This window comes from Gorilla gorilla, chromosome 1 (genome assembly GCF_029281585.2).
Source record: "Gorilla gorilla gorilla isolate KB3781 chromosome 1, NHGRI_mGorGor1-v2.1_pri, whole genome shotgun sequence".
NCBI lineage: Eukaryota > Metazoa > Chordata > Mammalia > Primates > Hominidae > Gorilla > Gorilla gorilla.
This window is the reverse complement of record NC_073224.2, coordinates 14,483,044-14,508,229: the sequence shown is the minus strand read 5'-3', so window position 1 is coordinate 14,508,229 and position 25,186 is coordinate 14,483,044. Positions and strand designations below refer to the sequence as shown.

Here is a 25,186-nt window from a genome sequence, read left to right as displayed (position 1 = left end):
ATACCACGAGGTACTGAATGATCACGAGGTCAGGAGTTCAAGACCAACCTGGCCAAGGTGCTGAAACCTTGTCTCTACTAAAAATACAAAAAAAAAAAAAAAAATTAGCCGGGCATGGTGGCGTGCACCTGTAGGCCCAGCTACTCAGGAGCCTGAGGCAGGAGAATCACTTGAACCCAGGAGGCAGAGGTTGTAGCGAGTCGAGATTGCATGACTGCATTCCAGCCTGGGTGAAAGAGTGAAACTCCATCTCAAAAATTAAAATGAAATTTAAAAAGAAAGAAAGAGGGAGAGCAAGAGGAGGAAGGAAAGAAAGAGAAGGAAGGAAGGAAGGAAGGAAGGAGAGAGGGAGGGAGGGAGGGAAGGAAGGAAGGAAGGAAGGAGGAAAGGAAAGGAAAGGAGGAAGGAAGGAAGGGAGGGAAAAAAAGAAGGAAAGAAAGAAAGAGAGAGAAAGGAAGGAAGGAAGGAGAGAAAAGAAAGGATGGAAGGAAAGAAGGAGAAAGAAAGAGAGGAAAGAAAGAAAGAAAGAAGAAGAAAGAAAGAAAGAGAGAGAGAGAGAGAGAGAGAGAGCCAAACTATTTTCCAGAGGGCCTGAGCCATTTTACATTCCTACCAGCAAAGTAGGAGTGATTCAGTTTCTTCCCATCCTTGCTAACATTAGTGTTTCTATTTTTTAGTTCACCATTCTGATAGTATGTGTTGATTTTCATTTGTGTCTGCCTGGTGGTTAATGGTATTGAACATGTTTTCATATGCTTTTTTGGTGTAGGTACATCCTTTTCTGTGAAACGTCTCTTCATGTCTTTTGACCATTTTCTAATTAATTTTTTTGCTATTGTTTTTTCAGTTCTTTTTATATTCTACATACTAGTCCTCTCTTGGATATGTGGTTTACAGATAATTTCTTTTACTCTGCAGCTTGTTGTTCCACCCTCTTAACAAGGTCTTTTTCAGAAAAAAAAAGTTTTTAATTTTGATGAGGTCCAATTTATCAACTTTTTATAGATTATAGTATTAAATCTAAGAACTCTTTGCCTAGACCAAGATATCCAATAATTTCTCCTACTGTTTTCCTAATTTTTTTTTGTTTAATCTTCCATTTTGTATTAGTGTTTGTATAAGTTGTGAGACTTAGGTGGAACTTCCTTTTTGCCCGTGAATGTCCAATAGCTCTAGCACCATTTCTTGACAAAGCTATCTTTCCTCAGTTGAATTGCTTTTCCATGTTTGTCAAAAATCTATTGTGTCTATTTGTGTGGATCTATTTCTGGATTCTCTATTCTGTTTTATTGATCTACATGTCTATCCTTCTACCAATACCACACAGTTCTGTTTACCGCAGTTATATAATGTCTTGAATATATAATATAAACATAAAATAAATTCCTCCCACATTATTTTTCTTTCAAAATTGTTTTACCTGTTCTATTTCATTTGCTTTACTTATAAATCTTAGAATTATCTCTATATCTACAAAAAAATCTTGCTGGGGTTTTGAAAGGAATTTCATTAAACTTGTGTATCAATTTGGGGAGAATTGGCTTTTATACAAGGTTATTCTTCATGGATTTGAAGTATGTCTCTCCATTTATTTACATCTTCTTTTATTTCTTTCACCAGCATTTTGCAGTTTTCAGCATACAAGTCCTGAACAAACTTTATTTGATTAACACCTATTTAATTTTTGGGCAATTTTAAATGGTATTGTGTTTTTGATTTCAGCATCCACATGTTCACTGTTAGTATATAAAAATGTAATTACTTTTGTATATTTATTGCATATCCTGTAATCTTTCTGGACTCGATTCTTAGTTCTAGAAGGTTTTTTTCCAGATATTTTGGGATTTAACAGGTAAATATAATACCATCTGCAAAGAGGGGAAGCTTTAATTTCTTCCTTTCTGATCTGTGTATCTCTTATTTCCTTTTCTTGCTTTATTGCCCTGACTAGAAATTTCAACATTATGTTAAATAAATCCTCACCTTGTTCTCAATTTTAGAGGAAAACATTCACTCTTTTACAACAACATATAAACTTATTATTATTATTATTATTATTATTATTATTATTATTATTTGAGACTGTGTCTCCCTCTATTGTCCATGCTTGGCTAATTTTTTAAATTTTTGTAGAAATAGTGTCTCACTATGTTGTCCAGCTGATGATCTCAAACTCCTGGTCTCCAAGTGAACCTTGCACCTCAGCCTCCCAAAGTGCTGAGATTAAAGGCATGAACCACAGCACCTGGCCTAAAGTTTTTGTAGATGTTCTTTATCAAGTTGAGGAATTTCTCTTCCATTCCTGTTTTTTGAAAGTTTTTATTATGAATAAGTTTTGAATTTTGCCTACTAGCTTTTCTATATTGGCTAATATGATCATGTGATTTTTCTATTTTATCCTGTTAATTTGCTGGATTACAGGGTTAATTTTTGAATATTTAACCAGCCTGCATCTCTGAAATAGACCCACTTGGTTATGGTGTATAATTATTTTTATATATTGCTAAATTCTATTTGTGATATTTTGCTAAGGAGTTTTACATCTTAATGAAGGATATTGGTTTGTTGTGTTCTTTTCTCTACGTTATTTTTCTAGTCTTCACATCAGGGTAATAATAGCTTCATAAAATGAATTGAGAGATATTCTCTCCTGTTTTCTGGAAGAGACTGTGTATAATTGAATTTTTTAAAAGTCTGGTAGACTTTTCCAGTGAAACCATGAACCTGGAGATTTCGTTTTTAGAGATTTCTAAATTATGAATTTAATTTTCTTAATAGTCATTGATTGGGCTATTCAAATTATCCATTTCATACAGGGTGAGTTGTAATACCTTGTGGTTTTTGAGACACTCATCAGTTTTGTATAAGATGTCAAATTATGTGTTTAAGTTTATGGTATCCTTTTATCCTTTAGATGTCTGCAGGTTTTGTAGTCATTTCCCCTGCTTCATTCCCGAAAATGGCAATTTGTGTCTTTTCTTTTTTTTTGTCTTGTTACAGAATTGTCAATTTATCAATTTTTATAAAGAATCAGCTCTTTGTTTCATTGGTTTTTAAATTATTTGAATGTTTTCAATTCCATTGATTTATGCTCTTTATTATTTTCTTACTCTTGCTTGCTTTGGGTTTATTTTGCTCTTCTTCTATGTTCTAGAGTTTGGAGTTTAGATGATTGATTTGGAAATTTTCATCTTTTCTAATGTATACATTTATGTTATAAATATTTCTCTCAGCCCTGCTTTAGCAGTGTTCCACAAATTGACATGTTACATTTTATTTTTATTGTTTATTTTTTTTTTATTTTCCAGAAGATCCTTCAATGATATTATTTAAAGTGTGTTGTTTAATTTCCAAATGTTTGGAGATTTTCCTTTTAGTTTTTTCTTATTGATTTCTAATTTGATTCCATTATGATCAGAGAACATACTTGGTATAATGTCTGTTTTTTAAAACTTAGTATGATGTGTTTAATGGCCCAAAATATGGTCTTAGGGAATGTTTCATGGGAACTTGAGACCATGAAAAGCAAAACACCATGCTTTTTGCTGTTAGTTGGAATATCCTGTAATCAGGTCAAGTTGATTGATCACGTTGTTCAGGTCATCTACATCCTTACTGATTTTTCTGCCTGCTTGATCTACCGATCTATCAGCTACTGATAAAGGAGTGTTAAAGTCTCAGCTCTAATAATGGAATAGTCTAGTTCTTCTTTCAGTTCTATCCATTTGCCTCATGTATTCTGAATCTCTCTTGTTAGATACATACACATTTAAGTTTGCTACGTCTTCTTGGAAAAATGAGCTCCTCATTACTATCTAATGACCCCCTTTATTGCTTCCACTTTTCCTTGTAGTGACGTCTGCTTCATATGAAATTAATATACCTATTCCAGGTTTCCTTTAATCAATTTTGCACAACACATCTTTTTTCTATTCTTTTACTTACAACCTGACTATGTTGTTATATTTGAAGCAAGTTTCTTGAGGATAGCATGTAGTTGAGCCATGATTTTATCCACTCTGCTGGCCTCTGTCTTTTAAATAGTATATTAAAGTAATTACTTATATTTAATGTAATTACCGATATGTGATGGTATATTTAATGTAATTACTGATAGGGCTTAAGTATGCCATTTTCTTTTTTGTGGGTTTTTTTTCTTGTTCCTGCCTTCCAGTGGATTGCATTAATATTTTTAAAAATCCATTTCAATTTTCTAAGTTTTTTTGTTTGTTTGTTTGCTTGTTTTTACAGTCTTGCTTTGTCACCCAGTCTGGAATGCAGTGGCATGAAAATGGTTCACTGCAGCCTCAGCCTCCTGGGCTTAAGTGATCCTCCCAGCTCAGCCTCCTGAAGAGAGAACACAGATACGTGCTAATATGCCCGACTATGTTTTTATTATTATTATCATTATTATTATTGTTGTTGTTATTATTTAGAGACAGGGTCTTGTTATGTTGCCCAGGCTGGTCTCAAACTCCTGGGCTCAAGTAATTTTCCTATTTCAGCCTCCCAAACTGCTAAGTATGATTACAGGTGTGAGCCACCGCACCTAGCTCTAAATATTTTTGAATGCATTATTGTGCAGCTCTTTTTAGTTGATGATAAAATTATATTCACACAACTTATTATAGCCTTCCGGTGTTATCACCTTACCAATTTGAGTAAAGTGAAGTATGGAACCCTATGTCTCTTCATGTTCCTTTATTCTCCCCAATTTTTAATGTTTTTTAGCTAATTCCTCTATGTACATTTAGAATCATATCGGACGTTGTTACATTTTTTTTTCAACAATCAAAACAATCAAAAAAATTCAGAAGGATGGGTGCAGTGGCTCACACCTGTAATCTCAGCACTTTGGGGGACCGAGGTGGGCAGATCATTTGAGGTCAGGAGTTCGAGACCAGCCTGACCAACATGGGGAAACCCCATCTCTACTAAAAATACAAAAATTAGTCAAGAAGGGGGCACATGCCTGTAATCCCAGCTACTCGGGAGGCTGAGGCAGGAGAATCACTTGAATCCAGGAGACAGAGGTTGCAGTGAGCCAAGATCGTGCCACTGCACTCCAGCCTGGGCAACAGAGCAAGACTTTGTCTCAGGAAAAAAAAATTTTTTCAGAAAATCAGAGAAGACAAGTCTATTGTATTTCTTACATGTTTGCTTACCACGTTTTGTTCTTATCTGATATTCCAAGGTTCCTTTTCTTATCGTTTCCCTTTCATTTAGAAAATTCCTTTTAATCATTCTGTTAGAGTTTGTCAGCTGGTGACAAATTCTCTCAGTTTTCCTTCATCTGAGAATGTTTTCATTTCCCCGTTATGCCTCAGGAAAATTGTTTGCTGGGCAGAGGATTATGGATTGACAGTTCTTTCTTTTCAGCAGGAGAGGAAAAATTTTGTGGCACTTTCTTCTGGCATCCACGGTTTTTCTCATGAGAATGCTGCTGTGGTTTGAATCATTTTTCTCTTCTAGTTAATGTGTCATTTTTCTCTGACTGCTTTCAAGATGTTTGTTTTGTGGTTGCAGCTTTCAAATGTTTATTAAGTGGCTTGGTATGCATTTCGTTGGGCTTATTTATCCTATTTGGGCTTCTCTCAGCTTCTTCAACTGAAGGTTTATATCTTTGCTATGCTTGTGATGTTTTTAAGCCATTATTTCTTCAAGTACTTTTTTTTTTTTCAAGTTCAGCTTTTTATTGAACACATTATAAAAGAGGTTTGGTCAAAAAGACCAAAGCCCATGTCACCATCAGACTTCTCGGATTCTTCTTTCTTTGCTTCCACTTTCTTCTCCTCAGCTGGAGCAGCAGCAGCAGAGGCGGGCAGAAGCTCCTGCTGGTACAGATAGAGCCAGCTGCTGGAGCAGGTCCACCAGCCCCTACACTGCAGAGGAGGCTCCCCATGTTGACTTTGGCCAGGCCTTTGCAAACAAGCCAGGCCAAAAGGGTTCAACGTTTACACCAGCTGCTTTAATGAGGGCATTGATCTTATTCTCCATGACGGTCACCTCATCATCGTGCGGAATGAGGGCCAGGTAGATGCAGGCGAGCTGGGAGACGAAGGCCATGGCGCGGGTGAGTGTGGGGCTGGTGCTGCTGGACGCGGATGGACCGAGCACCTTGGTGGCAGCTGAGGAAAGTTTCTTCAAGCACTTTTTTAGTCCCCTTATCTTTTTCCTATCCTTTCATAACTCCAATGACACCAGTGTTAGATCTTTTGTTATAAATCCACAAAAGATCTCCATCCCAGAGGCCGTGCTCCTTTTTGTCAGTCTGTTTTCTCTCTGCTGTTCAGATTAGGTAATTTCTGTTGTTCTGTCTTCTATTTCACTGACTTAGTGGTTTCTTCCATCTTATCGATTTTGTCATTGAGCCCATCCACTGAGTTTTTCTTTTTGATATTGTCCTTTTCAGTCCTAAAGTTTCCATTTTTTTTATAACTTCTATTTCTTTGCTGAGAATTTCAGTTTATTTCCTGAGGCCTTCTAGTTTGTAATATGCTTAAAGCATATTATTATTATTAAATAATTTTTATCATAGATCAGGGGTGTCCAATCTTTTTTGGCTTCCCTGGCCACACTAGAAGAAGAATTACACATAAAATACACTAACACTAATGACGGCTGATGAGATTTTTAAGAATCACACACACAAAAAAAAACCAACCTCATAATGTCTTAAGAAAGTTTACAAATTGCTTTTTACATATTCAAAGATGTCCTGGGCTGCAAGTTGGACAAGTTTGTCATGGATACTTCAAAATCTCTGTAATCTAATCTATTATCTCTGTCATCTCAATCTTGACCACTATTGATATATATATATTTTCCATTTAGTTTGAGGTCTTCCTGGTTCTTGGTATGATGAGTATTTTGTTGTTGTTGTTGTTAATACAGTGTCTCACTCTGTCACCCAGGCTGGAGTGCAGTGGTGTGATCTTGTCTCAGTGCAACCTCTACCTCCCAGGCTCAAATGATTCTCGTGTCTCAGCCTGCCAAGTAGCTGGGACTACAAGCATGTGCCACCATGCTCAGCTAATTTTTTTTTTTTTTCAGTAGAGACGGGGTTTCACCATGTCGGCCGGGCTGTTCTCAAACTCTTGGCCTCAAACAATCCACCCACCTTGGCCTCTCAAAGTGCTGGGACTACAGGCGTGAGCCACTGAGCCTGGCCTGATGAATATTTTTTAAAATTGAAAGCTGGACGTCTTTGTATTTTGTTATGCTATTCCGGTTTTAATTTAAACCTCTGTTGTAGTTGGCTTTTGATGACACCACTCCTCCGGAAGAGGGAAATGCTGTTTCATGACCACCTGCTGAGGGTAGAAATTTGACACTGCAGTGAGGGTGGCCTGGTCACCACTGTTTGATGGCAGAAGTCTTGATGCTCCCTTAGGCTTCTTCTGACACCACTCCAGGGTGGAGAAGTGGGGTGTTATTACTACCAGGTTGGTGCGGGATATCCAGTCTCCTCTCGTGATCTTCACTGAAATGTGGATGGGGGAAAGGAGGTCTCATTCCTGACAAGAAGCAGACCAGTGGTGACTAGGGATGGGGTGGGGTGAGGGAAAATGAAGAAAAATGGGTTTCAAAAAGGCACAAGGAAACTTTTGGGGAGAATAAAAATTTCTACTATTTTGATTATGGCTGTGGTTTTAGGGATATATTCATGTGTCCAAATGCATCAAAATTTTATACTTTACAGCTATCCAGGTTGTGTATTAATTATCCCTTAATAGGTATAAAACTCAAAACATCTGAAAACAAAGAAGGAAATATTTTAAGTCTCCTTACTCATGTCTTCAATGTGAATTAGGTTGTAAGATGGTAAGACTTTCTTTTTTTCAGCACTGAATGGTCCAGAACTGTATTGTTCAATATGTTAGCCACTAGCCACATGTAGCTAATTAATTCCTCATTTATTTCTTTTCTTTTCTTTTCTTTTCTTTTTTTTATACAGAGTCTCCCTCTGTCACCTAGGCTGGAGTTTAATGGCGCAATCTCAGCTCACTGCAAACCTCTGCCTCCTGGGTTTAAGTGATTCTCATGCCTCAGCCTCCCGAGTAGCTGGGATTACAGGTGCGTGCCACCACACCCAGCTAATTTTTTTTTTTTTTTTTTTTAGTAGAAACGGTGTTTCACCATGTTGGCCAGGCTGGTCTCGAACTCCTGACCTCAGGTGATCCACCTGCCTCAGCCTTCCAAAGTGTTGGGTTTACAGGCGTGAGCCACCATGCCTGGCTAGTTCCTCATTTTCACTAGCTACACTTCAAGTGCTCATTACCCACATGCAGCTAGTGACCACCTTATTGGACACGCAGATATAGAACTCTTACATTATTAAGAAATTCTTGGACAGCATTGGTTCAGGTATTACAATATTATGGGAATAATTATCTGGATATGTGTGTGTGTTCATGTGTGTGTGTGTGTTTTCATAGGCTAATTTTTACTTTTTCAAAATGAAATTATGAATGTGAAAGTGAATAGTACAGGACCTAACACAATATAGCCATACAACAACAATAAAAATGTTAGCATCTCTTCCATCCAGTTTGGAAAATCTTTTATTTGAAATAAGAGTAAGAAGTCAATTGAGAGAATTCCAAAAGGTGCCCCAAAGCAAAAACAAAAGATTGAGGTTTAAATGAACTGTACAGTATAAAAAAGGAAACAATTTTAAAAGTAAGATAGTAAGGATAAATAGTAAAATAGTAAGGCTTTCTAATTAAGATACAAAACCTAGCAGCCATAAAGCAAATGGCTGATAAATATGAATTCACATAAATTTAAAAATTTCTATACAGAAAAGAAGAAAAGGCACTATAAACAAAATAAAAAAAATAAATAAATGACTGGTATACCCAGACAACAAAACATCATTGAGTGCTAAAAAGAAATGAACTACCAAGCCATGAGGAGTCATGGCAGAACCTTAAGTGCATATTACTAAGTGAAAGAAGTCAATCTGAAAAGGCCGCACACTGTATGACTCCAACAATGCGACTTTGTGGAAAAGGCAAAACTATGGAGACAGTAAAAAGATCACTGGTTGCTAGGGGTGGAAAAGATGAACAGGTAGAGCATAGAGGATTGTTAGGGCACTGAAATGACTCTATATGATATTCCAATAGTGGATTCTTGTCATTATAACCCATAGAATGCACAACACCAATGATAAACCCTAATGTATACTATGGCCCCTGTGTGATAATGATGAACCCTGTGTGATAATGATGCGTCGGTGCGATAATGATGGCCCCTGTGCGATAATGATGTGTCAGTGTAGGTTCACTGAACCGTAACAAATGTACTACTCTGGTTAGGACGTGTTGGTAGTGGAAGAGACTGAGGTATATGAGAGTAAGAGGTATACAGGAAATCTCTTTACCTTTCTTTCATTTTCCTCTGAACCTAAAACTCCTCTGAAAAGCATAGTCTTAAAAAAATTGGCCGGGCGGGATGGCTCATGCTGGTAATCCAAGCACTTTGGGAGGCCGAGGCGGGTGGATCACCTGAGGTCAGGAGTTTCAGACCAGCCTGACCAAGATGGTGAAACCCCATCTCTACTAAAAATGCAAAAAAAAAAAAATTAGCCGAGCTTGGTGGCTCATGCCTATAATCCCAGCTACTTGGGAGGCTGAGGCATGGGAATGGCTTGAACCTGGGAGGCGTAGGTTGCACTGAGCCAAGATCGAGCCTTTGCACTCCAGCCTGGGCAGCAAGAGTGAAACTCTGTCTCAAAAAAAAAAAAAAAAAAAAAAAAAAATGGTACCACACTGTGAAGACATTTTTGCAATCAACTGAAAATGGAAAGCATATTCTTCCATGTTGTCTCCCCAGCACTCATCATTTTGCTGTCACATTTTATATTTACTGATATTAGATTTTATGTATCTTTGTTTTAATTGCCCACTTAGACACAGTTCATGAGAGCAGTGATTTTATTTGTCTTGCTTATGGCTGTATCTTCAGTGTCCAAAGTAGTGCTTGGCATATGATAAGTGGTTGGTGAATGAATGGAAAAACTTTGAGAAATTGACAAAGAGACCAGAAAACCAATAGCAAAGCAGGCAGAAATGTAAACAGGATGTTCATGTAAAAGTCAAATACAAATGATTCATATTAAATGATGAATAATCTCATTCATACTTCAATAAATTCTAATTAAAACATATGAATACAAGCTTTCACTCAATACATTGGTAACATGTAAACAAAAAATTTATAATACACCACTTTGAAGAAGAGATAGGTAGCAAGAGTTTTCATACACTTGTTAGTTTCTTTGTAGGATACTTTTACAATACTTATAAATTTATAGTTATTACTTATATTATAACTCAGCACATGCACTATTTTAAAAATTTACACTATTGGTATACTCACAAATAAATGTGCACAAAGATATATACTCACACACATACACAAAGATACTTATTTTATCATTGCTTATAATGACAACAAAAAAAGTGCTGTGCCAGCCGGGCGCAGTGGCTCACGCCTGTAATCCCAGCATTTTGGGAGGCCAAGGCAGGCGGATCATGAGTTCAGGAGATCAAGACCATCCTGGCTAGCACAGCGAAACCCCGTCTCTACTAAAAATACAAAAAATTAGCCGGGCGTGGTGGCAGGTGCCTGTAGTCCCAGCTACTCGGGAGGCTGAGGCAGGAGAATGGCGTGAACCCAGGAGGTGGAGCTTGCAGTGAACCGAGATTGTGCCACTGCACTCCAGCCTGGGTGACAGAGCGAGACTCCGTCTCAAAAAAAAAAAAGTACTGTGCCAATACAATGGATATCATGCTATTCCGATGATGTGAGCACTTCCCTAAGTGCCAACCTTACTATCAGAAGAGGACTTGGATAGGAAGGATAATGGAATTCCATCAAGTGTTTTATCTTCACTAAGGATTTTGAGTTTGCATCAAAACCTAATTACTGCAAAAAGCATCAGGACCCATTTCCAAACCCTCATGAAGGGGCTCTCCCACTCCTGTATCTGCCTCCAACAAAGCAGTACTGGGATCCACTCACCAGATTATTTATTTATTTTTTTTTTGAGATGGAGTCTCGCTCTGTCACCAGGCTGGAGTGCAGTAGCACAATCTCGGCTCACTGCAACCTCCACCTCCTGGGTTCAAGCGATTCTCCTGCCTCAGCCTCCCAAGTAGCTGGGATTATAGGCATGTGCCACCATGCCCAGCTAATTTTGCATTTTTAGTAGAAACGGGGTTTCACCATGTTGGTCAGGCTGGTCTCGGCCTCCCAAAGTGCTAGGATTACACGCCTGAGCCACCGTGCCCGGCCACTCACCTGATTATTAAACCAGATTCATTTAGGACTCTGCTGGGCACTGCGAGGGAATAACATAACAGAAGCATCATTTCTACCCAGAAGGACTTCACCGCCTACTAAGGCAAGCTGTGTATAGAGGAGAAAGTTAAATCATTCTGACTACTGCCTTTAATCCAAGACTAAGGCCTGAAATCCTGAAGAATTTACAAAATGCTTAGACCTCCATTATAAACTTGCAGTTGCCATCCCCAGCCTTTCTTACTGCTGCTTGGTAATTCATTTTCCACCAATTTGTTCTCTCCTTTTGTTCATTCCACAATAATGAGTATACATCGTGTAATAATGGGGATACTGGCACTGTGGAGAGACATGGAAAAAGAATGGAGGGGTCACTCTTAAGAAACCTATTTGAACAGTATCTGAAGCAAGGAAACGGATAAATAGATCATATAGGCATGAAGGAAAAGCTTCTCCTTTGCCCTCTGAAGGTTCATTGAAAATCACTGACAAGAGGCAGATTAATAGGAGAAAAAGCACACGAACGTAATGTGTATATGGAAGCCTTCTGGATGAAGACCCAAAGATATAGAGGAAATTGTCCATTTTTATGCTTCGATTCAACAAAGTCTGGAATATGACTGGACAGAAAGGGAATGATCTAATGCTACTAGACTGAGTGGGGAAGCCCAGCAACGCCTGTCCCTCTAGATTCTTCTGGCCTCTCTGAGCAGCATTCCTTCCTTCTGGGTATGGGGCAGGGCTTTCTCTGGACTGGGGGTCTTATGACCTACAGTCCAACAAGGCAGGTCAGATAACTTCTTTTTTTTTTTTTTTTTTCATAACTTTTTACCCATTTCATTATTGACACAAATTTTGATTGTTTGAAATTTTTTTTTTGCATTCTTTTCTTTCTTTTTTTTTTTTATTATACTTAGGACTATAAATCATGCTGCTATAAAGACACAGGCACACGTATGTTTATTGCCGCATTATTCACAATAGCAAAGACTTGGAAGCAACCCAAATGTCCAACAATGATAGACTGGATTAAGAAAATGTGGCACATATACACCATGGAATACTATGCAGATAACTTCTTTATGACTACTTTCACAGCTGGCTTTGAGGAGAAGGGGTTCTGATTTCCATGACCTGCCTCGGGGCAGAGGGATTCTAGTCTCTCGGGAGAATGGAACAGGTCAGGAGAAGGTCAGAGAAAAAGTTTGCTTCTGAGGCTGCTTCAGGGTATTGCATTCTTAGTCCCAACAATTCCAATGTGGTAAGTACTAAGACAGACTTAAGAACAGCCGCCTACAGGCTCACATACATGAGGTGCCCAACAGAGACTGAGAGAGAAGGAAACGGAGGAAACACTCAGGAACTTGAGTTTATGGTCAGCTTCCTCCCCCATTCTTTATGGTGACTGTTCCAATCTTTCACCATGGTTCAATTTCTCAATCACTTCTATGAAGCTGCTCAAAACAAAAGCAATATACAGAAGTTTAACTAAAAGGTATAGCCCTATTTAACAGAGGGATAATTTATATATACAGTTTTGCACAGATTATATGCACAGAATTTTAGTCCAAAACTTGCAAAGTTCTGACAAATGTATGCACCACCTTGATTAAGATATAAAACATTTCCATTGTGGTAAAAATTTAAATGCCCTCCTGATCTTTCGCCCCAAGATCACCCCATGCCCTGACAAAAAAAAAAAAACTAGGATTCTCATTTCTGTCACGTTTTAGTTTTGCTTTTATGAAATGAAATCTCACACTATGCACTTGCTAGCGTCTGGCTTCTTTTTATTTATTTTTTATTTTTTGAAATGGAGAATCGCACTGTTGCCCAGGCTGGATTGCAGTGGTGTGATCTCGGCTCACTGCAACTCTGCCTCCCAGGTTCAAGCAATTCTCCTGCCTCAGCCTCCCGAGTAGCTGGGATTACAGGCATCCATCACCATGCCCACCTAATTTTTTGTATTTTTAGTAGAGATGGGGTTTCACTTATGTTGGCCAGGCTGGTCTCAAACTCCTGACCTCGTGATCCACCTGCCTTGGCCTCCCAAAGTGCTGAGATTACAGGCGTGAGCCACCATGCCCGGCCACGTCTGGCATCTTTTGCTCAACATACTGCTTTTGATAGTCATCCATGTCATTACCTGTATTCGTGTTCCAAGTTGCTGAGTCACTTCCACTGTATGAATCTACTACAATTTGTATATAGACCTTCAAATTTTTTCCAGTTTATGGCTCTTATAAAAAAATGCTATGAACATTCTTGCACAGAGCTTATTGTAGACATATATTTTCATTTATTTTGGTAAATCCCTTCCCTCTGCCTTTGGTAGACATAGAACATAGTATTCTGAGTCTTAAAAGTTAGAAGGTTAGGATAAAAAAACCCCAGTGGTAAAACTGTATCAATAATTCTCAATCTGATTTTTAAGTGGCCTCAGTTATAATCTTCCCTTGTCTCTCACTTCAGTTAGAAAATGAAGGTTAGCAAATATTAATGCCATCAATATACAGCCTCCATACACATTTATCTGTCTTTATAGCTCCTTTCTCCTGTTTTCTGTTGGACGTTGAGGAAAAGGTTTCTGTTTTCCTGTCCAAGGCAAATCCCTCTTCATCTTATTTTCTACCATCTCCTCAGGAGCTTTACTGTACTTTGCCCTCAAGTCTTTTTCATATTAAAAAAATGTCTATATCAAGCTCCCTAGACAAGAACATGGCACACACAGTCTGGCAAACAGGAAATATATATAAATAATCCTACAAACAGTTACATAAAGTGAAAAGTTCTGTAAAGGAAAACTAGAGGGAACAATGAAAGATTAAAACAACAGATCCTGATTTAGTTTGGAAGCTCAAGAGACTTCTCTGAACACTTGGATAGAAAACGTTGAAACTACAGATGAGAGAGAATTATAAATAAGGAAAGTACTTCGAGAGATAGGACAGAATTAGAATCAAAGTACAGTTGATGCTTGAACAACACAGGTTTGAACTACACAGGTTCCCTTATAGGTGGATTTTCTTCCACCTCTGCCACGAAAGATAGCAAGACCAACCCCTCCTCTTCATCCTCCTCCTCAGCCTACTCAACCTGAAAATAATAATGAAGCCCTTTATGATGATCAACTCCTACTTAATGCATAGGAAATGCACTTTCTCTTTCTTCTTCTTCTTATTATTATTTTTGAGATGGAGTCTTGCTCTGTTGTTCAGGCTGGAGTGCAGTGGTGTGATCTTGGCTCACTGCAACCCACGTTTCCTGGGATCAAGCGATTCTCCTGTCTCAGCCTCCTGAGTAGTTGGGATTACAGACACATGCCACCATGCCCAGCTATTTTTTTGTATTTTTAGTAGAGACAGGGTTTCATCATGTTGGCCAGGCCGGTCTTGAACTCCTGACCGCAAGTGATCCGCCCATCTCAGCATCCCAAAGTGCTGGGATTACAGGTGTGAGCCACTGCGCCCAGCCTTCTTTCTTTAGATTTTCTTAACACTATTTTCTTTTCTCTAGCTTACTTTATTATAAGAACACGTTATTGTAAGAACACAGTGGTACTTTACTACCACTTCAAGTATGTTGAATGCTCTTTTATTCTTGGATATACAATAATAGGGCATAATATACGTAATGTATAAATATATGTTCATCAACTATTTATGTTATTAGTAAAGCTTTTGGTCAACAATAGGTCATTAGTAGTTAAGTTTTTGGGGAAGTCAAAAGTTACAGATGGGTTTTTGACTGCATGGGGGTTGGTGCCCCTAAACTCCACGTTGCTCAAGACTCAACGGTGTAAGGAATTTGATTTAGGTAGAAACAAAGTCAAAACCCTTTTTCTGAGATAGAAAGAAAGAATTTGACTAGAAAGTGAAATCAGTTTAAAAGTGTGGTATGAGTATGTGTATTCCTTATTTTTCCTATGAACCAGGAGGCCTGACAATCTTTTGAGGGAGCTGAGGATGATACTTGAAATTTGAAGGAAGTGGTGAGAAGTTAGAAGTGCTACTATAAGAAATGAGAGAGGCTGCTGGCAAGGAATTAGTAAAAGGTTTGCTGAGAGGTCCTGAGGGCCCAGGTGAGGGTGGAAAGCACCTGTGATTAAGGCTCTGCATCTTGTACCTGCAACACCCAACTGTGCCGGCACACCCTCACAGGGACAGCAGGTGGTTTTAAGGTGTGTCTGGCAAAGGCCCTGGAGGCTATTCAATGGGAGGAGGAAGTAAGAAAATTGTTAAAAGAATGAGGACATTTAAAAGTCTTGAAGCGGAAATAAAGTTAGGCAATTTCTGCCTTTTCTGCCTCCACACCTCAAATATACAGATATGTGACCTGTATGCAAAGATCCGTCCCTGCTTTATATGGCAACAAAAGACAAACAAACAAAACAAACAAACAAAAATAACAAAAACTGTCCTTCAAAGAAGACCAAGTTTCTTTTAAGGCCAAAAATCTAAAAAAAAATTCTAAAGAGACTGAGTCTGTAAAAGAGTTTCTATATATAGCAAAGATTCAGCAACTGAGATAAAACTCTATTTTTTCTCCTCTTAAAAAAATGGAGATGCCAGAACATTACCTAGACATGAACTTCTCACATTTCAATGTGCGTATAAATCACATTGTTAAAATCTTGTTCAGATGCAGATTCTGATTCAGTAAACCTGGGTTGGGAGCCTGAGATTCTGCTTTTTAACAAGCTCCTGGGTAATGTTGCTGCTGCTGGTCCTCCTTGAGTAGCAAGGATTTAGATCACCTGAGGAGTGTAAATCAACTCTGAGTGACTCAATGGGGCTTCTGTGTTTGAGAATTGTAAAAATAAATAATTCAAAACCAAAGCTGTTGAAACTGTAAATTTTTTTCAGCCTTAATGGAATGTGGCCGTGTGCAGAGGCTCACATCTGTAAACCCAGCACTTTGGGAGGCTGAGGTGGGCCCATCACTTGAGGCCAGGAGGTCGAGACCAGCATGGTCAACATGGTGAAACCCATCTCTACTAAAAATACAAAAATTAGCCAGGCATGGTCACACATGTTTGTAATCCCACCTACTTAGTACGCTGAGGCAGGAGAATTGCTTGAACCTGGGAGGCAGAGGTTACAGTGAGCCGAGATTGTACCATTGCACTCCAGCCTGGGCAACAGAGCAAGACTCTGTCTCCAAAAAAAAAAAAGAAATGTGATTATGACATTCAGTCATAAGACAGACAGCTATAACCTAGGCAGCTGTAACCTTTGTTTCTCTGATTATAGATTGGCCTTTACTTTACTTACATTGTTTCCTAAAATGTAATAAAGGATTAAAGGGCACCAGAGAAGATCCCTTGCCTCTTCACTGCTGGATCTTCACTATAGATTAACTTCCCTTTTACTTCTTTTACTCAAAGACCTCATGACTATCACACAGTCTGAAACATTAAATATACTCTTCTAAATTGGAAAAGGGAAATAAAACAAGCTGTAACTAATCAAATTGCTGTAACTCATAAACCAGCCTTGTATGGAAAATATTACAATCCTGTTAAATTTCTTTGTTTTCTGCCTGTATAAGCAAGACTTTAACTTTTCAGCTTGGGAGCACTGACCCCATTCCTTCGGAATCTGGGTTACTTAGATGACCATTCTCAGCTTTGCACATGAATAAACACTTTTAACCTGGATTCTGACTCTTTCATTTATTTCAGGTTGACAGAATGTAGGAAGAGAATCTGGCAGATCTCAGATAAACAGCAAAAGGAAGAGAGAAGGTCCTTTGGGTCCCTGTGGTGAAGGAGTCTATAGTGATCTGAATTATGAAACTGCCCCATAGCCTTGGAGGTTAGAGTTCAAATAGCAGGTGCCATTCAGATTTCCCAGCCATTACTGAGTTGAAAACTGGTGGCATCAACTGGCACCCTGTAGATAAACTGACACACGACTGTAAACCCAGAAATTGGAAGGGAACACTTCTCTCACTGTTATACTTGAATGGGCATGTTAGAAGGCATACTGCAAATTGTTGGAAGGAGAGTCAACAATGAGGGACAAACTAGAAAGTGGAAGAAATAGGTCAGATGAAAGTTCAATAACAAAGCATTAAGTTGAGATGGTATTTGGGGTAGTACCTAGAAAGACGACTTAAGAAACATGGATGAAGCTGGAAACCATCATTCTCAGTAAACTATCACAAGGACAGAAAACCAAACACCGCATGATCTCACTCATAGGTGGGAGTTCAACAATGAGAACACATGGACACAGGGAGGGGAACATCATACACCGGGGCCTGTCAGCGGGTGTGGGGCTGGGGGAGGGATAGCATTAGGAGAAACACCTAATGTAAATGACGAGTTGACGGGTGCAGAAAACCAACATGGCACATGTATACCAATGTAACAAACCTGCACGTTGTGCACATGTACCCTAGAACTTAAAGTATAATTAAAAAAAAAAAAAGAAACATGGAATGACTTTCTGGGCTTGTGTATCTGAAGGAAATGGCTGTGAAGTGATGGCTGTGCTGGTGCTATGAATGAACACCTGATCATGGTACCAGTCCACAGTCTGGATGCTTGTGGTAGAGCCAAAGAATTAGAATTTCTCTATGGATTGACATTTCCAACATAATACACATGGATTTAAACAGTTAAGGCAAAAGCGTTTAGCAACATATGCTTTCATGTCACTAACCTAAATACATCAGGAGAAAACCCCAAGTGGATCAAGAACTCTGCTCTGTGATGATCTCTCCCTGACACATTCAGCACACAGAAAGGAATCATTGCTGATCGTTTGTAACATGCCAAGAATGAAACTGCATTTTAGGATACTTTATTTTGCTCTCCTCCTTAGAGGCCAAGAGAGAAATTAAATTAAAGTCCATAGATCAAAAGCATAACTTCTCAGCTAAAAATGCAGCTACACATTAGTTAACATTCAGAAGACCAGGCCCTTTGCGGTTTTGTGACTTTCAAGTTAATGTATTCTCAGCCAATGCACTAATTTCCTGCTGATCCTGTCAATGGGTCGCATCTGGGAATCACAGCACCTACAATGTCAACAGGGAGAATATGCAGATGTCTCTGGTGGAAGAGGTGATAAGCTCCATCAAAGTCTTGATCCTCTCATCAGAAAGGCTATCACCATTTTTCGTCCCACATGGGTTTTCCCCTCTGTCAATATGGCCCCGTGCCTGGTAAATCTGCATAACGAGATGGTTTTCATAAATCACGTGCAATCAACACACAGTTTTTTTTGGACCTCTAACCAAGACTATATGTGTTTTAACTAAACTGAATACATAACTCTAGTGAAATAAAAAGAAAGTTTGTCTCAAGCAGAGAAAAGTCTTCAAAAGATGGCTGCAGGAGTATGCTTCCCCAGGGAGCTAATCTGTCTGGGTTAGAATAAGAAATAAAATGATTTTGTTTTTCACATTTTTAAAAAAGTTCTCGTGGTTGCAATATCCAACAAAATGTACTGTTGACTGCCTCAAATGGACAGTGCGTATTCTTCCAGGATGGGCTTGGGGACTGAAAGGCAGAAGGACATACGTGCCCCTTCCTTCCTGGCAGCAGGGGAGGAAACGGCCTCATAGAATGGCAGAGAGCAAAGTAGAGCAGCCTCATGAAAGAGGCCATGGATGCTGACGTGCTTGCTGGAGGAGATGAAAGAGATCCAGAAAGTTCCTGTGGCCCCTTGAGTGTTAGAAATGAAAACCAAGTAAAAAGTAAGAATTAAGTTGTCTGCTGGGGGCTCTCCACAGTGTGGATTGAGGGACCTTTAGATGACGGTGTCAAAGGCATTCGAACCAGAGCGACTCCATCTTGAGTAAGGGCTAGGAAAAAATGAGGCTGGGACTCGTTGGGCTGTGTTCTCACAAAGTTAGGTAGTCCTAGCCTCTAGGTGCTTACTGTTAAGAAAACAGATTGATAACATTTACTAAACAGACCCAGACTTAGGAGTGTCCTGATATCCCCATACCTTGAGAACAGAAGCATTCCTAATTTTGCTTTAAAGGTAATAATATTGATTCTTGCAAAACATAGTAATTAAGAAAATTAATCCTATATCACAAACCCATGTAGCAGAACACATGATCTTTTGATATATATATATATCTATATCTATCTATAAACTAGCATTGTACCTAAGGTGGATGCATTCCTCCCCTTACTTTTGGGAACACCCTACTCTGTCTATGGAGTAGCTGTTCTTTATTAATAAAGCTGTTCTTTCTTAATAAACTTGCTTTTGCTTTGCGCTGTGGTCTTGCCCTGAGTTCTTTCTTATGTGAGATCCAAGAACCCTTTCTTGGGGTCTGGATTGGGACCCCTTTCTGGTAACATCACTAGCCAGTTATAGACAACAGTAGTAATGGGGTGGTGTGGAGGAAGGGAGACCTTACATTGACTATACTCAGAGAACAGACCGTGAGCTATATCAATGCAGGAATATTGAAGAGTGAATGCAAATAGGGCAGAGGGTAACACGCAGATACACAATAGTACACAACATCTCAATGAAGATAGGTGAGACCGGAGGACCAAATGAGGACCAGAAGCCAGGGAAAGGTCCAAGGTCCCTCATGCAAAGGCACGAGGGCACACAACCTAGCTGCCTTACACCAGAGTGCTGTGCAAGAAAAGGAAGGCAGAGGGAAAGTAGATCTGGGAAGAAACTTTCCCCAGATGACAGTAAGTCACCAGACAGTGGCAGAATAACCAGGAAGTGTTCAGTTATACATAATAGGCAAGATTAAACCACATTTCCAAAATCTCTCATTATCCCCCTTCCTGACCCTTCATCAGTCAATAAAATAGGGCTCATGAGGACATTCGGGTCAGTTATACAGTGAAGGGGACCAAAATATGTCACCCAAATATACTTCTTTGGCATATTTCAAGATGGCTATTCCGAAAGGCTGCAGACAGAAATAGTCTTGCAAAGCTGTCTTTTGTGCTGCGAGATTTGCATCTGTAGAGAAAATCTACGTTGGTGAAATAAACACCAGGCTCTCTCTGAGTCCCCCTTAACCAGCTCTAGGAAAGATTAACTCACAGTAAAAGGAGACTAAAAGTCTGCGACTTTTAAAGGTCTAGCAGAGAAACTTTTACCACTGGCTACTAACTGTTCTTTCTAATGGCTGGGCTGCTACCCGTGAGGTTTCATCTGCATAACAAGATAGCCTTTGCTTGCAATGCATTCCTCTCTCACTCTTACATAACCTGTGATGCTACCTCCTCCCAGAAGCCCTAAGCCCCTACTCTTCTGTAACTTCAGGCTGGTATAAAAATGTCAGTCATCTGACACCTCTTTTTTTTTTTTTTTTTTTGTGAAACGGAGTCCCACTCTGTTGCCCAGGCTGGAATGCAGTGGTGTGATCTCGGCTCACCGCAACCTCCACCTCCCGGGTTCAAGCGATTCTCATGCCTCAGCCTTCCCAGTAGCTAGGATTACAGGTGTGCGCCACCATGCTCAACTAATATTTGTATTTTTACTAGAGATGGGGTTTCACCGTGTAGGCCAGGCTGGTCTTGAACTCCTGACCCCAAGTGATCTGCCCACCTTAGCCTCCCAAAGTGCTGGGATTACAGGCATGAGCCACCACACCTGGCCCTGATCCCTGCTTCGAGTCTCACACTTTGTGTATGGCTCCTGTGTCCACATGAATGTTAACACATTTGAATACCTTTTTCTTCCTGTGACTATGTCTTTTCTTCCAAAGGTGTCCCAGCTAAGAACTTGCGAGGGTTAAGAAAATAAATTATGTATTTTTTCTCCCCTTCAACAGAAATAAAAAGATGTACCCTCTGCTAGTGTTGTGGTGGTGTTGTGGTCAATTTTCAACAAGCTGCACTAGGGATCTGAAAGGGACCCTCCTCCATTTCATAGCTCAGAAAGCTTGACTGTTGCCTTCACTCTGCTGGTGAGAAAATCAGCTCAGCAAATATGTCTCTTCCCACTCAGGCAAAGCAAAAAGAAATGACCCCTGTCAATGAATTTAAAAAGCTGTTACCTAAAAGGGGCACAATGAGGACATTACCTATCTCCATTCTCTTAGTGTTAGGCTACATAATTAAAATGACTCCACCATATCATGTTAGTAAAAGACATAATGACAGGAGGGGACAAAGCAAGGTGATGTCGCTCCCAAGATTCAGCATATTAACAGGGCCTTTCAGTTGGATAATGTAATTAACCTTCTTAAATCCTACTCTCAGTAAAATTCCAAGGAGCAGAAGCTACAAGAATAATGTCCTTTTCAAATAACCTTACTAGCATCAGGGCATTCACTTGAGAAATGGTGGTGATGGTCAATTCCTGATAAAAGACTTTAAAACACTGTTTCTAAAAAGGTCTGAGCTGCCAAATACCAGATTCACATGACCAAGCCTATGTTTTCATCTTCTTCTCTTGATGAAAATAATTTCTCCTTTCTTTCACAACCTTTCATTTTCTACATTTTATTGAATTTGAAGTCTTGAAATGCAAAGACTAGAGAGTCCCATGGTTGATTCTATAAAACCCAAATCATCTCCTTCATTGGATGCTTTATGTCTACAACCAGCCCTCAATACATAAAACATGAGTCTGTCCAACAACCAGGTAGCATTGGTTAGATAGTATCTCTATGTATTTACAATATTATTCTTTTATGCAATGTTACTTAAAGGCCAAATTTTAAACATTAATAGTTCAGACAGCACTTCATCAATTTCAAATCCACTGGACTGAGGCACTCAATGTTACTTGTCTACAGGTATCTACAGAACTAAACTTTTGCAAGCTCTCTCCAGTCATTTTGACTGTGGCCCAATGATGTCACAGGACTGTTGAGACAACAGAAATTACTGGATCAGTCATGTAACTAACCAGTCATTACCTAAACATGGAAACTGCTCAACTCATTTATTATCATCCTTTGAATATGTATTATGTTCCAGGAAGCACCATGATACTTACCAAGAGGGAAGTAAAATATTTCCATAAATAACTACAGTTAAAAGTTTCCATATAAGTGGTAGAAACAACTATGAAAATCTTGAGGACAAATACATCATTCCTGGATCTGGTGATCAGAAAAGGCATTTCAGCTGGCCATGAAGAATAGGTTGGTTTCCGTCAGACTGAGAGACGAGACTCTTACATAGAGAAAAGGATTCTCCATCACTTACATCAAAGGAAAAATTTTTCATGGGATTGACAAGCCATCCAGTTCAGCCTAGATACAGGGAAATAGTGTGAGGTAACACTAAAAAAGTTGCCAGGTTTCAGAAAACCCCTTCAGTCTCTGGTGTGTTTATGAGCATTGAATCACAAATTGAAAAATTCTCCCATTTCATATTCACAATTAAGGTACTTCTAAATCTAAAGTTTCACAGTTTCAAAAAGCTTTAGTTTTCATCTCCAGGCTGTCAAAGAAAGTCCAAGATCTTCTAAGATAATCCTTTGAAAGCCGAGAAATAGCTATAACTTCCAATGACAGATTTTTATTGTACCCGAAATTTCAAGTTTCATTATGTTCATCTGTTGTGTACTTTCTGGGCTAATTGTTCTGCGGTAGCTTAGAACAAAAAATATAATGCAGAAACTATTCAATAAAACCTCTCATTTTCACATTAGGGTTCTTACCATTTTTTCTTGGTTGCTAATGTTTTCAATTTGCCCATTTGTTTAAATTTGCAATTTGTTAGTAATTTGCGTAACTTAAAAATCTAATATATAAACCTTTAACCTATTGACCATTATAGCTTCATTTCATAGAAGCATTTATAAACAAAGTACATACTAGAAGCTGAATTTGCTCCCCCAAAAGTTTACAGCCTTGTGCATTTTAGAGTAAATGATTGGTCTTGTACTGATTGATGGTAACAAATAAATGTCAACCTCAAGTTTTTATTCCAATTTAACAAAATTTTGGTACATTGTTTTTACCATTACTATCAAGTGAATTTATGTAAGTTAATCTAAGAAATGGCAATGATATTTTAGGATAATTTCATTTAGATATTTTATTCTTTTAAAAACTAAGTATATTCTCTTTCCAGTGATCAATATAAGATAATATCTATTATAAGAATCAAGTCAGATCAAAGTAAGGCATTGACTTTTTTCTGATCTCCCACATTTTAGTTGTCTAAATTGAATATTTACCAAGTTCTGTGGCTTGCACTGCAGAACTGTACCACATTAAGATAACTCCCACTAAACAAATTCACTTTAGTGTGTAATTTAATCAAGCTATTTGTTCAGTTTGCAACCAGGTCTTAATTTGTTGTTTAATTCGGAGGTTACTAGTAAAATGCTCACCTAAAAATAATTAACCTAGAATCTGGCAAACTTACCTTATAAGAATATTGGCAGAAATCATGTGTGGGGTGTGAGGTACGATGGGATAACATGGATGTGAAAAATTATGAAGATTTGGAGCCTGCCTCACACCAAACCAGGTTTAAATTCCTTAGAAAAAATTTTACATAAAAACTCATGGCTGGGTGCGGTGGCTCACGCCTGTAATCCTAGCACTTTGGGAGGCCAAGGTGGTCTGATTATGAGGTCAAGAGAACAAGACCATCCTGGCCAACATAGTGAGACCCTGTCTCTACTAAAAATACAAAAATTAGCTGGGTGTGGTGGCATGCACCTGTAGTCCCAGCTATTTGCGAGGCTGAGGCAGGAGAATCACTTGAACCCAGGAGGCAGAGGTTGCAGTGAGCCGAGATTGCGCCACTGCACTCTAACCTGGTGAAAGAGCGAGACTCAATCTCAAAAAAAAACAAAAAACAAAAATCAACAACAAAAACCAACCAACCAAACAAAAAAAAAAAAACCCATAACAACGTGAGAACAAATAAGAAAACAAGTACCAGAAAAGTGACTGTGTAATCTATATCAATTTAGGGAGAGACCTGGGACTAGAGTACTAATGTCTCTTCTGTCATGTAGCATTTATCAGAGTCTAAATTTGAAGTGGGTTTTTTTGGAGACAGCATATTGTGGTCTAATTTTTTAGTGCAATCTGCCAATCTCTACCTTTATGTAGCATGTTTATACTATTCACATTTAAATTGATTATTGCTATATTCAGATCAAAATCTATCATCTGTCCACTTGTTTTCTACTCATTGCATTTGTTGTGTATTTTCCTCCTCTTTTACCGCCTTCCATTGATTTACCTGAGCATTTTATATGATTCTATTTTATCTCCTCTTTTGGTGTATAATTTATGCTGATTTTTATAACTTTTTAAGGAGTTGCCACAGATCAACAATAGATATTTTTAAATGATCTAAATCTATCCTCAAATAACTCTGTACTTGTTTATTACAAGTGCAGGTACCTAATAACAAAGACTTCCTAATTCCTCCCTTCCCTTGCAGCATTGCTGTCATTCAGTTCACCCAATACATTGCTACTACTATTGCTTTAAATGAAGTTATATTTTAGATTAATTAAGTGGATTGCTTGAGGTTAGGAGTCTGAGACCAGCCTGGCCAACATGGTGAAACCCCGTCTCTACTAAAATACAAAAATTAGCTGGGCGTGGTGGCGCACGCCTGTAATCCCAGCTACCAGGGAGGCTGAGGCAGGAGAATTGCTTGAACTCAGGAGGTGGAGTTGCAGTGAGACAAGATCACACCACTGCACTCTAGCCTGGGTGACAGAGCAACACTCTGTCTCAAAAAAAAAAAAAAAAAAAGTGAGAAAAAGAAAATATTTAACTTTACCTTCAATTATGCCTTTTTTTATGTTGCTTCTTTGTGTATATACGAGTTTAGTCTTTATTTCTCTGTCACCTTTGAAACACGTTAGCCAGACATAGAATTATAGGTTGGCAGATTTTTTCTTTGAATACTTCAAAGATTTTTCTCCATTCTCTTCTTGATTGCATAGTT

At 38.7% G+C, this 25,186-nt stretch overlaps 1 protein-coding gene and 1 pseudogene across 12 annotated transcripts in view; both read right to left on the bottom strand.

The window, feature by feature from the left end:
* The window catches only part of RGS7 (regulator of G protein signaling 7), a 590,397-nt gene that overhangs the window by 215,869 nt on the left and 349,342 nt on the right, over window positions 1-25,186 (bottom strand). The gene's annotated exons all lie outside the window — the stretch shown is intronic.
* Window positions 5,668-8,146, bottom strand: LOC129532140 (large ribosomal subunit protein P1-like; annotated as a pseudogene).